The 18,689-nt window shown below is 33.7% G+C and overlaps 1 pseudogene across 1 annotated transcript; it reads right to left on the reverse strand.

Annotated features, from left to right (window-relative positions):
• Nucleotides 1-9,865: 9,865 nt before the first annotated feature.
• On the reverse strand, nucleotides 9,866-14,718 carry LOC149575605 (cytochrome P450 720B2-like; annotated as a pseudogene). Its single transcript, XR_016359700.1, has 9 exons — nucleotides 14,489-14,718; nucleotides 12,819-13,146; nucleotides 12,567-12,716; nucleotides 11,605-11,841; nucleotides 10,987-11,076; nucleotides 10,596-10,674; nucleotides 10,274-10,392; nucleotides 10,063-10,181; nucleotides 9,866-9,962 (listed from the first exon to the last, which is right to left on the reverse strand). The product of XR_016359700.1 is annotated as a cytochrome P450 720B2-like (transcript).
• Nucleotides 14,719-18,689: the final 3,971 nt, after the last annotated feature.

Below are 18,689 nucleotides of genomic sequence, written 5' to 3' on the forward strand. Positions count from 1 at the left end.
GGTCGGGAAGGCACCGGGGAGATTTGAACCCATGACCAGGCCAAAACCAAGCTCTGATACCAATTGTTGGGCCCATTTGCCGTTGCACCAAAAGCCATGACTGTTAGTGAACATGGAACACCACATAATTAACCACCTGTGGGCAGGGGAGCGTGTCGCATCACCCAACACAATCCTCCTCATAGCAAGACAATTCTTCTTCCAACAAGAAGGTAAGTAATGAAAAGAAGGATAAACTTTTTTGTGCATATTGCAAAAAGCCAAATCATGATGAAGATCATTGCAAGACTAAGAGAATCGATGAGTTGGAAAACCTACTCAGGAAGAAAAAAATTCAAGTGCCAGGTACTTCCAAGGATTCAACTCCACCCACTTCAAAGGGAAAAGGGCAAGCACTTATGGCAAATACAAGTTCTTCATCGAAATGGATTCTTGAATCAGGTGTCTCCTATCACATGGGTTCTTTAAAGGGAGACTTTTCTTCATTGAAGCAGTCATAGGTACCGCACATCTTTGTGGGAGAAGATACTAAAATAGAAGTTGAAGGGAAAGGACATGTGGAGATGGAAATTGGGGAATTGAAAAATGTTCTCTATGTTCCAAACCTAACTTCTAATCTCCTCTCAATTTACCAAATCACTCACCTTGGAGATGGCAACAAAGTTGAGTTCCTTCCAAATTCAGTGATGGTACAAAGTCTAAAAGATGATTCATTGGTTGCAGTGGGTAAAGTCAATCATGACAAGAGGCTTTATTCCTTCTCCCACTTTGTGCCTAATTCTCCTTCACAAGCCTTGTTAACTAAATCTAATTCACAAGTCAAACTATGGCATGAGTGGTTTGGTCATCTTGCTTTCTGCTATCTTCAACAACTTTTCTCAAAACACATGGTCAAAGGTCTACCTAACATCAACCTTTCTGAGGGTGAGTGTTCATCATGTTTAGTGGATATGCATCTTGAGGAGAATTATGATAAAGGAAAGTCTTCAAGAGAACCAGTTGTTCTTCAGTTGTTTCACATGGTACTAGTAGGTCCTTTTGCAGTGGCATCAATTAGCCAAGGCCGCTAAATCCTTACTTTTGTTGATGAATTTTCATGTTTCACATGGGTCTACTTTCTTCATCACAATAATGAAGTGTTGGACAAGCTTCATGCCTTCAAGAGTCATGTTGAACAAAAACCAAGGAAAGCCATCAAGGTTCTTCGGATGAACAATGAAAGTAGATATGTAGACAGAAGACTTAAAGACTTTTACAAACTTGAGGGAATTGATCTTCAGAATCCACTAGCATTCAATCTGCATAAGACAAATGTTTTAGCACCAAGAATTAGAACTCTCAAGACCATGGCAAGTTGCATGATAAAAGCCAAGTCTCTTGATCCAACACTTGAAGTTGAAGCCATTAACAATGCTGATGACATACTTAATAGGTCTCTTCATAATGCCCTAGATAGGAAGACTCCTTTTGAGGCATGGTGTGGCAGAAAACTAGTTGTGAGTCACTTCAAAGTCTTCGGTTGTCCAACATGGGCAAACATATCTTCCAGAGGATGCAAGGCACCAACACCTAGGCCTTGTACTTTCATCGATTATGAAATAGTGTAAAGGTATACAGACTTATGGATCTTGAGACTCATGAGTTTTTTGTGGAGAAGGATGTTCACTTTGAGGAAAGTTCACCTAGCTTATCCTCTAATCCTCTTTGAACTTCATTCATCGTGGAAACTGCTAGTGACAACAACGATAGTGCTTCAACAGATTCAGATGCATGGGGTTCTATCAATAGTTGCAATGAAAGGTCACATCATTAGTCTAGTCCACATGCTTATATTGCCATAGTGAAAGGTCCAGCCCAATAGGATACATGTTGTCTTCCAGCTCCAGTTTCAATTGATGACTACATGGTAGACATTGCAGGTTTGTTCGTGGAGTCACACACCACATATTTGGGAGACAACCTTGATGATTTACATCTTCTCTTTGATGAAGATGATCCTTCTACAATTGTTGCGAGGGCTCACTCTGACCCCCATGTCCATTCTCTACATGATTTATCTTCATAGGTTGATGTGATTGTGGATCCTTATGAACAATAGTTATCGGAGGTCTCTTTATTAGTTGAGGAGATAGCAAGCTCATTGGGATAGGTTCTGCAGACATCCTTGCTAGATCTACATTCATTCTTTTCAGTAGTGTTGGAAGGGGCGACCATCAGCATCAACACATGGAAACTTGAGTAGGTTTCAGGGCCACCATACATCTTTGGGATTGTACCTTTGCCACTATTTCTTCCAAAGGGGAGGAACATCATTTTGCACTAATGGACCAACTTTTTCCTTGGAGCAACAATCACTGGCCAACATTCTTCATTTGCAAGGTGGGGGGGGGGGGACTACCTTGTCTCTCTTCCTCTTCCTTCTTATGGGGGGACTTTTCCCTCTTAGGGGGTTTTTTCCTTATCATTCTTCACTTTTGTATATACTTGATGTATGTCATAACACCTGGGGGGGGGGGGGGGGGTCTTGATTACTCCATCCATCCATGCATCTAGTCTTTTCATCTCTCTTTTTGGGGGAGGGTTTTTCCCATGAGATTTTTCCTCTTTCTCCACTTTATGAGAGATTGCATTTCATTATGTACATGGGTACCTAACATGTCCTAATAGCCGGGATCCATTATGCATTTCATTCTAGTTTTTGTAAGCTTAAGGGCATTCCCTTAAGTTGCACTTAAGGGGGGGTGTTGGTGTAAATACGTATTTATTATTTACACTTTACTTAAGTTTACCTAGGTTAATGCATTATTTTATTATATTTCACTATTTTATTATTTATTTTTTGAGATACTTAGGAGTTTTTGCACCTTTATGAGTTGTCATGTTGACAACACATAAGTATGCAACTCTAATTCAACACATGGTGTCTACAAAATTGGAGTTTGCATCATTCACTGAGTTGTCATGTAGACAACATAGTTATTCACACTCCTAATTTAGCATATGGTTTCTACAACATAAATTTGTGTGCTACACCTTTTTAGGCTTATCCTCTCATCATTGCACTTATTCCTGTTCTTAATGGAGGATAACCCATATCTGGTGGACATGTGCCTGGTTGTATGACTTATCATGATGTTGATTCTTAGGCATTCTAAATGCACCTTAGAGGCCTTTATATATAGGCACTCCTAGTGTACTTTCAATCTCATTGAATCTAATACATATTGATATTTTGATCATACTCTTTCTGGTCTACAGTTGTGCTTGTGTTTGAGTTCTTTGTTCTTGGGTGAATTTTTCCCTAAGGAAAATTCTTACAAGGATATTCTTGATTCATCACCACTAAATCAAAATATATTAACTAAGGAAGACTTGAAAAATGTTGAATCAAATACCTCAGAGACCTCTCTACCATGCACCAATCTAGTTTTGTTATAGATACACGACTATCCATGAATTGATAGTACACAAACTAATTGTTCTCTAGTTACATCAGTTAGAACTATTCATTATATGAGTGTTAAGCAACAGTGTAAGGCAATCATTGTGCTTCCACAATTTAATCATGTTATAGATGGAAAAACATATGAGAAAGAGGAAGAAAAGAAGGTAGAGTCGATAGATCCTAAGAAACCAAAAGAGAAAGAGGCTATTCAAGCTCTCATTCAGCTGTCAAGTACCATTACAACCAATGCATTAACTATTCCACATATTAAACATGTTATATCAAATCAACAGGAGCAAACTCCTGGATCAAGTACAAAGGAGAAAAAAATATAGATATCACTACCTAGTGATAGTTCTCCTCAATCATATTTAGTAGCACACAAGGTTGATACACCAGAGGATACAATCAATCTAGATAAGGTCATCACATTGCCTAAGTATGACCTTGAAAATATGACTCTTGAACAAGTGCAAAATTTACACACTTTGCTGAGTCGAAGACAAAGCAAGAGCAACTAAGAAGGGAGTTTAGGAAAAAGAAGGTACTTCATGACATTAAGGACATTTTTGTTGACACTTTTGATATTCTTGATGTAAATGTGCAACATCTAATTTCAGATCAATTTGTGTATATAGTTGACAAAGTACATAACGAAGATATAGATACTAGTGACTAAATGTTCAAATGGTACGAGAAAACATTTGAGCACAAAGTTTTGGAGAAAGTCTCATCAACACTTGCAATTAGGCAAGTTGAGCTTTCTAATCTTGTAATGAATCTAGAAGGAATTTTGATAGTTATTCATTCTTTATACATGAAACTTTGTGATGTTGATTTCTTCACATTGGAGAATTAACACTCTATTGATCAAATACAAGTAGATATGAAAGCTTGTATCATTTCAATGGAAAAGATCACAAGTTCAAGTTCACATTCATACAATAAATTGACATTTGATCAGGGAAGATTAGACAAGTTGATGGCTAGAAATAGTAGTATAAGGAATAAATTGATTTCTATTCAATTCATGCTACTACCCCATTTGGAAATAATTTAGAGAGAGCTATCTATGCCACAAAATCTAATAAAGAGAGATCTGCACCTCTCAACAACAAAAATCTTAATTGATCTAGTTGCCCAACTAGAAATCTAGATTTAGGTTTTGGAATTAGTAAGCACCAGATGGAATAAAGGATTGGAGGTGATTTTGGCTAATCACAAACATTTTTGGATAAATACCAATGGACCTCTACCGAACCCAAGCCATAGAGTGATAGAAACAAGGGGGAAAATCATTTAGGGATTCAATCATACGTAGGAGAAGTCAGAAGATCATATCAGAAGCAGAGTTATCAAATGACTTAGCATCAGAGTTTATAGACATGTAAATATGTTGTATAGCAGAGTTAAGAATCTAAAGACTAAATTAGAGTCTTAGGGGGAGTGCTATTTCTAAATTTTTGTAATTTTCAATAGATTGATATGTCATGACAAAGTGTTTTTGCCACTAATATCAAAGGGGAGATTTTTTAATCTCTAAGCCTTGTTTCCTATTAGTGTCCAACACTTACTTATTTTCTAGGCAATGTTGGTCGGTCATCATTGTGATCAAGCCATCCAGAGCAGGCCGAGCTACATGAACTTTTTTATATTTCACTATATGCCAAGTAAATCAAAGGTTGCTGAGCACCCTAATAGAGACCAAGATACTATACATTCTAGGTGAAATTTAATGAGATCGAGTGATGTAAAATTAATTCATGTCGAGTGACTTAGTCTATGCTGAGTCTATAGAAGCCAAGTGACATCATGAATGTTAGTTATGAGCGTCAAAACATTCAATTTTCAAGTAAACTAGTTTTGGCATATGTGTTTGTAATGACACAATCACTTATGTAAATTATTTTGATCAGCTTCTATGTAACATTTATGGATTGTAGAGACAACTAAGGAGGAAATTATGTATTTTTTTAGAACACATTAATCCCAAGAAAGACATATTAACCAAGCAGAAAATTAGAAGGGTTAAACGATAAAAGAATGCATTGTGGATCATTGATTATGATCTAGAACATTCCATGATTGCCTATTTAAGAAGGGATCTAACCAGAAATAATTATGTGAGTGTAATTAGAGCATATCTGATTTGATGAATGTAGAGAAGAGTGTGAAAGTGCGAGCAAAATAAGAACACAGCAGGGAAGACTAAGTTTGATAGGGAGATTAGATAGATAAACCTAGCAGTGAAGATAAAAACATAGAAAATTAGATAAGAATATCGGATTTAGACAATGAAGAGAGAAGGTCCATAATTAGCTTTATGAGAGAAAGCCAAAGGATTAAGTACTGAGATATTCTAACCAGTGTATTAGGGAAAATCTCTCAATATAGTGGTTTTAACAGACCTTGTTAAATCTCCTAACAAAGTGCTTACTTCATTGTAAGTTTGAATCGTTTAATCAAGGTAGACCTAACAATCTTGTAATGTTTTAAACTGAGAAGACCCCTTAGAGGGAAGATCATTGGAAGTGATCAAATTGTATCCCAATCAGGAAAAATTTGTTGTTGTAGTAGTAAAGATTTATGGGTGTCATCCCCACCTTAGTTTTACCTTCACCTTGGAGGGTTTCTGGGTTACCAAAATCTTTGTGCTATGAGTTTACATTTTTATGTTGATCGATGTTATACTTAGATAGATTTCATTTCAGTTTTACAATTTATGATTATATGGTATGAGATCTAAGATATGAGATGTATTAGGAGTGAATGCAGTTAATCTATTATTTTGTTCAAGAAGTGAATTTTTATATATATCCTAATTCAACCCCTGCCCTTTCTTTGTATCTTGTTTCCCAGTAAGACTTCATAAAAAAATGGTAATTAACATTCACAGTTGGGGCTATTTTAAGAAGGTAAAAAGTAATGAATGAGGTTATGAAGAAAAATAGATCTAAATCATGTATAATAACCCAAACTAGAAATGGGTTAAGTTTTGACAAAAAAATATCTTGATTATTATACAAAGACAAAAATGTTTACTATTGAAAACCTTCCCAAGGGATTGACTAGATATGGAATTTTTAGATAGATCGACTAGTTATTATTCAATATGTCACACATGAATCTTTTGTGATGAAAGATATACAATTTTTTGAGATGATTCTTGGGACACCTTCAAGGTTTTATATAGTGATGTCATATTCAATCTTCTAAAATAAATAAATAATGATTCACGGGATCTAAGGTGGTGGAATTTTTAGAGAGCACAATAGTGAATGACAAAGAAGAATGGAAATGTAAGTGAATTGAAGGTTTAAATTTAGGCATAGAAAATGTTGAGTTGCTACAAATTTATTTTTAGAAAGGAGAATCCTTTTGTTGAATGGACATGATGAAATCATGGTGCAAGTTACAACAAGGTAAAATATCTATCAAGATTGGATGTATGATTTTGGAATCAACCTTCTCCATAGATGATTGTCCATGGTCTTTGTGTTGGAATAAGGCTTGTTTACCTAAGGTTGGATCTTTAGCTTGGATAAGCCTGAGAGGATGCATACTCACTAGGGAAAGGATTAAAAAAATATTTTCTTGGGACTTTCAAATACATCTTGTACAATATAAGTTAAGAAACTCTTCATCATCTTTTACTCTACTATGAATTTCCTACTCATTGTTGGATTTTTTAAAATAATTTGAGTTTGTGGTATCCATTGCCCTCATCCTTGAAGGAGTTATTTCACAACTAGTCTAGAAATGGTAAAAAATCAACATTCTCTAGCATATGTGAAATTTATCCTTCCAACTTATTTTGGAAAATTTAGAAAAATTTATTGACAATTTGTCAACATCCCTCATAGGCTTCATGAAATGGATTAATTACCTCCTATAGGTTTCAAAATTGTAGTAGTTGTATCAAGAATTGATAATTAGATCTTTTTATGAAAAAATAACCACACTTGTAAAAATAGGTATCAAAGCTTGGTCATAGGTTCAAATATCCTTCGTGAGTGATGCAAGCCTGTGGTTAGTTATGCTAGGAGGAGATTTTTGGTAGCACACCAACCTCCCTCATAGGATTTGTGACATGGTTTAAATTCCTCATATATATTCTATAAGTCTAGTGGTTGTATCCAACATTGATATGTCTATCTTTTGATGCAATAAGAACTACACATGTATGCAAAATAAGTTCAACTAACAAATATTTCAAGAGAAGTCATAATCTTTGGGTCAAATGCATAGGAGAATAGAGGCAACAATTTTATGTTTGGCGAGTCTTGTAGTAGAAAATTTAAATACAATCAAGGCTCATTTTACTTAAAAATGATCAATTTATCCAATTCAAATAGCCTCACATCAAGTTTCAACCTATTAATAGACATGTCTAGGCTAATCCAAAAGAAAAGAATTCTAAAAATATTGATTGGATCAAACTAGAAGAACATTGGATCAATGTAAACTTTGATGTAGCATCAAAGGACAACCTAGACCCATCACTAGTAGGATTTTTAGTGTGGGGTTAAACTATAAATATTGAGGTGATGAGAGATAAGAAGCTATTAGAAGGTATGAACAATGTTGCAAGAATGAAAATTGTATTGTTGACAGTCAAAATGACACAATTGTTATCCATTTCAAATCGATATTTGGAGCAATATTTACTAGTTTTCACTTATTTTATTACTAAAGGGGAGGCATTAACCTAGAAAATAAATAAATAAATAAATATTTAGAAAATATTAATATCATTTAAAGTATTAAGAGTATCGCACATGGAAAAGAGTGGAAATACCATGGCAGACACATTGTCCAATTAGAAATCACATTAGATGCATGCCAAAGGGATGTGTTATGGGAGGACTATCAAGATTTACAATTCAAACATTTGGATTGTCTACACATCATCATACACATGATCCATCATGAAAAATAATGCTTGATATACATGAAGGTCTTGGAAGTAGGGACTATTAATCCTAATGTGAGTTTTATTTCAACACTTGGATAAAATTTGAGAGGAAAAAAAAGGATTAGAAAGGGTGGTGGTACTGAGAAAAGTGTGGAGGCAAAGTTCACATTGATCACCTCTTTATTAAAGTAGTATAACTCTCTTTCTTGATAATTTTTAAAGAAGAGATTGAAGGAATACTAAAAAATTAATGAATTAATTTTCCTATAAATATAATTTTATAAGGTCTAAGCATCACTATCATTCAAATATTTAGATAAGTTTTTGTTCATGGTGTGAGGTTTGGAATTTGGGAGGAAGTATGACTTGAGTTGGATAAAGTAAGAATGCGTAAAGAAAGAGTGGAATTATGTCATGAGGTTACTCTTGGCCAAAGAAACACTAGGCGAGGGTTTTCTTGCAAAACACAAAGATTTCTTCTAGGTGGGTGGAATTGAATCTCTATTACAACCTTTTTTACTATGGAGTGCTTCAAGTGGTTGCTTGATGAATGGTAGATTAAAACACAAATTTGGTGGGACACTTTGAAGGATTATTTGCAAGGGTGGATATGGAATGAAAAGTGGTTGGGTTAGAGGTAGAGAAGCAAGGAAGAAAAAATTGAGGTTCACACAAAGATATATGGGTGAATGCCCCCCTCAAGCTAGAGACAAATATTTGAAGAAGTTTGATTTTCCATGTTTTTGGTATAATTTTAGATCTTTTGGCTTGAATTTGCATATCTCTTCTAGATTTGGAAGGCCCATGAATACATGTTGATAGTAGTGAATATACAAACATGAATTGAAGGACATTTGTAATTTTTGCAAATAGATGGTTTGATAATTGTAGGGTGATTAACTTGGTTGTGTAGTGATTGCTAGAAGTTTTAGGTAGCATAGACATATAGATATGTATTAATCATACTTATTAAACATAAATTATATCATTTATCGACCCCCCCCCCCCCCACAAAAAACAAAAGACAAAAAAAAAAAAAAAACAAGGAAGTAATTGAAGTTTATAAATATAATAATTTAATCTTAATTTTTTTAATATTAAAATTGATAGTAAGAGAGAAACAATATTTAAGATAAAACTACAATGTCAATCATAATAAAAAAGAATGCATATGTCATTAAAAGCACAACTAAATGGAAATCTTTATTGGATAAGTAATCCTTTATCCTTGATCTGTAATTGTAATATAGAAATATCAATTTCATAAAAGTTGTTAACTAGTACAGTCTCATTCCAATAATTATTGCATAATTGTATCATTTTCTCTTCTCCAACTCAATATCTTGATGATGGATTACATAGTATGATCTAAAATATCAATATAAAAATATAAACACAATTAAATCCAAAAGCCTTAAAACAATTTAACATGGAGCACCATGGAAACTTAATGTATCTAATTATTATACTTAAGATAAGCCATGGAGACATATATCGAGCTGTCCTCATTCTAGTGCTTGAGAATGTAGACGAATTGGATATCCCTTTTCCATTTAAGGAAGAGGGAAGAATGTAGTACTAGAAGCTTCTAGCGACTCCCACCTATTAATGATAATCATGCATTAAATATAAAACAATTAGAAAATTTTAAATTAAAAGGGTTAAAACTACATAAAAAGTAAAGTATGCATATGAATCTAACCTGAACTTAGTGACTAAGTTGTGGAGGAAGAGAGCAATTTCGAAATGAGCTAAATGATATCCAGGGCAAAGTCTAGCACCTTTACTGAATGGCATATACCAAGGATTTTGAGACACCTCCTACAATCAATCAACAATAAATAATAATTAGTTACACAACCACATTCATCAACTTTTTGTAAATAAATTAACATTTATTTCTCCTCACATACACGACCCTCATTTTCCCATCGCCATGGGTTGAACTTGTGAGCTTCAAAATAATGCTTCTCATCCAAATGTTGGGCACCTAAGAATACCAATATCGTCCACCCTTTTGGAATGATAAAATCTGCATTAAAATGAAATCATAGCATTATACATGTCCATAGAAAAAATGTATATACAACCTTTAAAAAAATTAAAATCATCACAAACCACTCACCCAAAATACAAATACTTGATTAATTATTATTCCCTTTGAAATTTTATTTTTTTAAAAATAATATTAAATTACTAATATTATTTGAAAGTAATAAGGAAAATTTGTCAAACCTTTGTATTCAATGTCCTCTTTTGGTTCTCTAAAAACACCAGGAGCAGCGCTGGCCATACGAAGTGTTTCCTTTATAATCTATAATGATGAAAAAAATACAAACAATAAAAATTAATGTTATATTTAAAATTATTTAAAATTCTTTTTGAATTTTATTATGGGAGAATTTCGCATCAAAATCTTCGATCACAACTCATGATCCACTATAAGGATACTTAAAGCTAAAGGATAAGAAAATTGGAAATGCTAATGCAACAACTCTAATATAATCAGAATCAAAAGTAACAACAAACAATAGTATGAATTGTACAAATTTGATATCATTAATATTCAAATTTAGCAACAAAGTTAATAAAATGAAATAAATGGGAATATAATCTTTGTACTCACACATTGAGTGAACTTCATTGACATATAATCATCCCACGCTAGCTTTTGGTCATCTTTGCCTTTAGATTTTAGGATTGCATCATGTTCTTCCTGTTCATTGCAAATTCAAAATAACTTTTATTTTAAATGATAAATAGCATATTTGGTTTCATTATCAATAGTAGCCATTACTATATTGTTATCTTGATTTATCTATGTGGTTTTAGACTCTAACTCATTGACCCATGTTTCATAAGGTGCCATTCACAAGAATTCATCTTTCCTAACAATGAATGAAATACTTAGCACCCATAGCAATATTGGGACGGGTGACCTCCTCGGAAGGCTTGATACGCATCACTCAGATGGAGTGTTGTTCTATTAATTCTCATAAAAGATGATTTCTTGTGAACTACTACTCATTAAATACGAGTCAACAAATCAATGCTTCATCCTATGAACATCACCTAAATACAATAAATACTAAATATCTTCATAATTCGTAAAAGATATGTCAATAAATTTAAGTCAAAGAATATAAAATTAAATCCTATAACAAAATCACAATTTCACTTACTCTAAAAAAAGAAATTATTGTTACTCATATTAGTTTGACTACTCTAATTTTTGACCACTGACCGTGATCTCCTTCAATGCCCGTGGATTCTCAGTGAGGAACTTCACAGCAAATGCCATGGCATTCGCCGAAGTTTCAAACCCCACAAAGAGCAAAAACAATATGAGATCTACAATGATCTCATCATAATAGTTGCCTTCTTTCACAAGCTTCGTTAAGAGATCTTTACGGTTCACTTCTGGATGTTGTCTTCTGTCCTCTATACACTCATTAATCTTCTTCATCAAAGTTTTCCTTGCCTGCAAATGCCACATGAAATCCATTAATTTAATCAAAAAAAAATTATTTCTAAAAAGTAATCTTTTATTTTAAATATAGTACTCTATAACTTTCACAAATAACTAGTATAAATATCTTTAAAAATGAGAGAAATGTCAATTATCTTATTATGTGTTGAGATTAATTATTATTAATACTATTATTATGTGTTTTAGGCTCTTGCCTAATAAAATACTCTAATAAACTCAATAATATTTATATATATTTTTTGGCATTCACTTGTATTTTTAATTTTAATTTTAAAAAAAATTGTATCAGATTTATCATATGGAAACAAATTAGATTAAAAAAGGAAAAAGAAAGAAAAAATCAAAAAAAAGTGAGACACAAAAAAACAAAAAGAGAAAGAGGAAAGAATAACGTTATGTTAAAGAGTTCAATATCACATAAGACTATGATAGATACAATTACTTATTAGTGACAATTAAGGGTAAAGATAAATTACTGTTAGTATGGCTAAGATGAAACTACATGACATTTTATCTTTGAATACACTATTTACTATATACTATAAAATATTTGTGATCAATATGAAAACAACTTAAAAGAGGATTTAGCTTAGAAAAATAGATAAAAGAAAACTTTTTACAATGAATCTAACCTAGTAACACAGAAAAATAGATAAAGGAAAGATCTTACATTGAGAAATGAAATGGGAAAGCTAAGTTCAAAAGCAGTTCCATACCTTAAATCCCCTGGCAAAAGCAGTTCCAGGAATATTAACGGGCAGGCAGAGGACAGCTGCCATGTATTCATCAAAAGCTTTGTATATATCTTTCAACTCCTCAGCAGGGGGTAAATCCAACAATTTTTTGGCCATTAAGTTCAGAACAAGCTGAATGACAAAAAATAAATTCAAATGAATACTAAAAAAAAATCAGAAAATTAAAAGAAGTAAAATAGCCATTTTAGCATTTCATGGTTGCATTTTGCTTGCCTGATGACACTTGTCTTGAAGTGGGATGTCTCTTTCTTTTGCCCATTTTTTCATGCCAGTGATAAACACATGCTGTATGTCTTCCATGAAGTCAGTTTCCAAATTCTCATACTTCAACAAATTCACAGCAGTTCCATGGAGTTTTCTCTGAAGTTCTCCATGAACTTCCAGCAGACCATATTTGCCAATAAGTTTTACCAAAGAGCTTGGGTATTTGGCCTTAAACAACCTTCCCTCATTCTGGAGAACATATTTACTGAACTCTGGATCAACCAATACAATTGTTTTTGATCTCCCAAACAAATTGCATCTGAAGATCGAACCATACCTGTTTGTAATTCAATTTCAGTAATTAGATCTGAAAACAATTTTCCAAATTATTATGGAACCTCCAAAGCCAATCACATTGAAATGTTAATGAAATATAAGATTCATAGCTTGTGAAGAAAAGGGGCAGATTAAGTGGCTTCATAAATATGTTTTACAAAGATTATTATTAATACTGTTTATGTTGAGATTCATATCGGATTGGGTTACAGCTGACATTTATATCAGACATTAACAGTGATATTTTTTTGGTGCGACGATAAATGCTTCCAACAAGTGGTATCAGAGCCTTGTGTCATGGGGTGAGTCTCCCTTCAGTGGGTGTTGAAGGCTCGGTGCTGAGCGGGAGATTGTTGAGATTGTCAATTTGGTGGTTAGCAGCTCCTTGGAGATTAGTGCCGTGGATCAGGTTAAATTTGACATTTATATCAAAGATTAACAATTTGAGCTTTTGGTGCAAAATCAAATGCTTCTAACAAGTGCTATCAAAGCCTTGAATTATAAATTTGAGTCTCCCTTCAGTGGGTGTTGAAGGCTCAGTGGATGTTGTGGAGGATTGTGGATTGAGTTAAGTCTGACATTTGTATCAAATATTAAAAGTTTGACCTTTTGGTGCAACATCAAATGCTTCTAACAAGTGGTATCAAAGCCTTGGTTCATGAGTTTGAGTCTCCCTTCAATGGGTGTTGAAGGCTTAGTAGGTGCTGAGGGGGGATCGTGGACTAGGTTAGGTCTGACATTTGTATCGAACATTAACAGTTTGAACTTTTCAGGCAACATCAAATGCTTCTAACAAGTGGTATCAAAACCTTGGGTCATGAGTTCGAGTCTCCCTTCATAAGTACCGAAGGCTTCAAACTTTTGATACAACATTAAATGCTCCCAACAGTTTATTCAACATGAAAATAAAGATCAATTACATATTTAAAAATTTCAGTTAAAAACTAAGTAGTAAAATTCATAAGACCAACAGTTTGACATATTACTGTTCAGTTTGGTTAAAATACTCTAATCAATGACATGGGGATCTATCTGATTTTATAAAAGCTCCATGCTTTTAGTCTATAGTTTTTTCCTTGGAGGCCAATCTATATTCCAACAAGCAGTTGAAGGAAGAAAAATATGAAAAATATGGGCACAAAAGAAGTTTGAGAGATTTTGAGATGAATCTAAAGGAACATAGCATAATGTATATCTAATGACATGAAATGCAAGAATGTTAAAGACTTGAGCTCAGTAAGGCAAAGAACAAAAACTAAGGCTAACTATCTTTCGTGTATGTAAGGTCATCTGTTTGATTTATCTATACAAAGTAACTTTCATTAGAAGAAATCATAATGTACCTTTGCTCATGTTCATCAAAGAAGTTTCTTCGACGTTCTTGTTGTTGGGAATTGATAGATTTGAAGAAACTGATGCTCTCACCAATTAATGGCCACCCAGATGATCCAGGTGGTATCCTTCTCTTCTTCTCGTTCTTCTTCCTCCATAAAACTTGTTTTCCAAATAGAAGCAAAATTGGCACTGATAAAATGCAAGTGATAATCACTGCAAACACCATCTGCTGCTCCATTTCCTCGTGTTTGGTATTACTTCACATAACTATCTGCTGCTCCATATTTATAGGCTGATGATACTCAGAATAGATGTCAAAAAGATTCCCAAAATTTGGTTCTATGTGTTTTATTAGACTATTGACTTGTAACTCTGAGAAACGTTTCCATCAAGGTTACTTGGTAGGTTCCTTTATATTGTCAGGGCCTACTTTCTTCATATTGTCAGTTTGGGAGACTCTTTTCAGATTAATGAATAAGGAATTCAACAAAAAGAAAAGTTTGATTAACAACAGTAATCAGCTGAATAAATTCTGATTAACGAAAGTCTGTATATGATTTATAATGATTTATAACACGTTTTCTTGTTGAAATTGGCGATCGGTTTCTCCATTTCATACAGTGGATCCTCAATGCTCTATTGAATGCTCGTGTATTAATGACTGACAAAAAAAAGTTTGATCGGGTAAAGAAAAAATGTGGAAAAATAAGGGTGAATGTTTTTGGTTTTCTACAGAACTTTCTCCGTAAGTTCAGAAGCTTAAATCCTTCCTTTTCAAGTTCGAATTTCATTTTTTTCATCCTTTTACATTTACTAAGCGTTAAATGGTGATGAGGATAAATAAATTAATAAAAAACATAATTTAAAATAAAATTTAATGAAATTATTAATTTTTTTATAATATAATATAAATAAATAAATACGAATATCAATTACAATTTTTTAAAATTTTAGGTTGGATAATATTTTAAAAGCTATTTTTCATTATTTTATATATTATATTTAATAATATTGTCAATCCAAAAAATAATTACATTTCTTACAAATTTGAAAATCTAAATAATTATTTTGACATTAGTTAGAAATTATAAAAAAATATTTTAGTACTTACTATCATTTGAAGTAGTAATTTAATTTTTTAAATTATAAATGTCAAAATTAATTAATTAAGGCAAGAGTTGGTTATGCTAAAATTACGTTTAAAAATTAGTCAATGAACCTTTGGTTTAGCGGTGCTCTTGAATGGCTCACAAAGAGCCCACCAGGGATCAAGTTCTTGTTAAGTGCAAGGCTCCAACATCATAATTATTAGAGTTAGAAATATATTCACCATCCTATCATAAAAGAAACAAATATAATTATACTACCATAAAATATTAGAAGATTTAAATTTAATTTTTTTATATCACAATAGAAATAACACAACATTTGGTTGCAAGGCATTGGACTCCTCTTTCAAATTTCTCTTCTTAAAGTAGGTCAATTTGTATCTCAAGATTTCATTATTCTTCCTCGTTATCAAATTTCCAATGGTCATTTGAGTGTTAGGGTTGTAGTTATGATTAGGTCAGAGTTGTACATATGATTTAAGGCTTTATGGTAAGGCTAAGCGGTTATATCATGGCTAGTATTATGGTAAGATTAGATGATTTGGGTTCTACAAAATTCCTCTATTCCTTGGTGTAAGTAGATGAAAAAAAAACTTGTATGTATAGACATCAAATATATTTTTTACAAGTATTGATTTTCCCACATTTGATAAATAGGTTGCCAATAATAAAGACTTGAACTACATAGGTTTTGAAAAAATATATGTATATGTGGTATAGTTAGATTGTAAACATTCACGACTAGAAATTTTAAGAGATTTGAAGATATATTCATAGATGATCTTTGCAAATTCATTCACAACCCATAAATCAGATGATGTTAGAAAAATTGAAAATTCTATAAGAATCTAAGAAAAGTAAAAAGCAATTTTTGGTGCCTTTAAAATGCTTAAGAAACCAAATGTATAGAGAGTTGAAGATATACTCATAGATGATCTCCACAAATTTCATTCACAAGCCATAAATCAAACAGTGTTGGAAAAATTGAAAACCCTATAAGAAACTATGAAAAGTTTTTTTTTTTAAAAGAAAAAAAGAAAGAAAAGTAAAAAACAATTTTTGGTGCCTTTAAAATGCTTAAGAAACCAAATGTATAAAGCTAGATCTATGTCAAATCTGTGATAGCTCTCTAAGATTGCTTGGATTGCTCTTTCTTTGCTTGATCAAATTTTGCTTACAATTACCTTGCTAAACTTTCATGGCATGAAAACAATGCTATGTTTTTTGATAGATAGTTAAGTCATTGTTATCTTAGTTTTTCTATTGATTTTCTTCCAATGCTCCTGACATGTAATAAATAGCTAAATTGATTAACTCCATAAGAAGGTACTAGAACTTGATGAAGCTACTACTTTTTAGTTTATAAGTTAACAGATAAAGCCTCTCTCCCACAACTTCCAGACAATTAAATGAAATCTGACAAAGTCTCGTTTGGATGACTTAATTGTAATCAATGTTCAGATTGGAAAAGAGGGGTAAAAATTTAGTAAGATAGAAAGGAATACAACAAGGAGCTCGATCCTGAGCAACAAGATCATCAAATTCTTGCACCATCTCAAAGGACAATTGCCTCCTATCCTTAATATTCCAACCCGAATCATGACTAGAAGCCCATTTGGCTAAACAATCAGCAGCTCTGTTCCATTCATGAGGAATATACGTGAACCTGATGAACTGAAAAGAGGTAGAGAAGAGAATAATCTGCTTAACAACAGTGGCCAACTGCCAACTAACATCCTCAAGCTCCTGCGAAGAAAGCATGTTCACCACCACCTGGGAATCAGACTCACAAATAATCTTACTCCATCCCCGCAAGCAACACTATTCCACAGCATATAAAATAGCCTGAGCTTCCATGAGATTGTTAGTATAATCACCCTTATGAACTAAGAAGAAAAATTTAACATCCCCAGAACTACAACGAGCCACTCCCCCAATACCAGTAGGGCCAGGATTCCCACGGGAAGAACCATCAGTGTTAATTTTTAGAACTCCACAGGGAGGAGGAGTCCAATGCCCATCCCAGTTAACTCGACCCTTCCTCTGATGGTGAAGCTGCCTGGACACAAAAGGAAACCTATGAGCTGCAGCCCAATCCTGAAGATGAAAATTGAGGCAATTACAGATAGCAAGATCAACCGGATCCATACCCCGATCAAGCTCACACTTCACATGAATAGTTTCCTGAAGAGAATGTGATATTTTCCACCAAAGATGCAAAATACCAAGTCGAACATCTTGGAATATGCGACGATTCCTCTCCAACCAGATATGCCAAAGCATGAAAGATGGGCCAGCAATCCAAGCAACATGGAGAGAAGAAGACTTGGAGGAAGCACTACCCAAGTGGGCCCAAAACTCAGGCAAAGAGGAAGCATGCTAACAAGAGCAACCCCAAGCGCTCCACCAAAGATGCCATATCTGAGTAGAATAGGAGCAATGGAAGAACATATGGGAGACAGACTCCTCTCCATTACCACACAAAACACAATAAAAGGGGCCCTGAAATCCACATTTACAAAGATTATCCCAAGTAAGACAACGGTTGTGAGCCACTAGCCACATGAAAAAATTGCACTTGGACCAAGAAACTTTATTCCAAACTTGCTTCCACCAAGGGACCTCAGCATCCCCAAATAATTGTCTAGTTATCTCCTGATACCCAGTAGAGACATGATATTTACCAGAAAAGGTACCACTCCAAGCCAAAACATCTGGACCAAGCAAAGAGGAACACTCTCTACAGGCCAAAATTTGAGAAAGCTCCTGACGATCCATGTCTGTACCTCCAAGAGGCCAATCAGAAGAATGCTTCCATATATAACCAACAAAAGGTCCCAATTGATAAGGAGCCTTGTAATGAGCCACTTTACCCCATCCAGCTGCAAGAAAAGAGTCACAAAGAGGCTGAAGATGAGGGTACATGGATAAAATGGAAGGGAATCCATCCCAAGCATCAGACCAAAACAAAGCCTGAGAACCTCCTTTACATATCTAGAACAAACCCCTCTTCACCAACATCACACCTATCTTCAGAGTACGCCAAACCATTGAGCCATGACCTTCAAGAGGAAGTGCAGAAACAGAGCAAGGATCAACA

Source organism: Cupressus sempervirens, chromosome 2, assembly GCF_028749045.1.
Source record: "Cupressus sempervirens isolate cs-2001-9-10 chromosome 2, ASM2874904v1, whole genome shotgun sequence".
Lineage (NCBI taxonomy): Eukaryota > Viridiplantae > Streptophyta > Pinopsida > Cupressales > Cupressaceae > Cupressus > Cupressus sempervirens.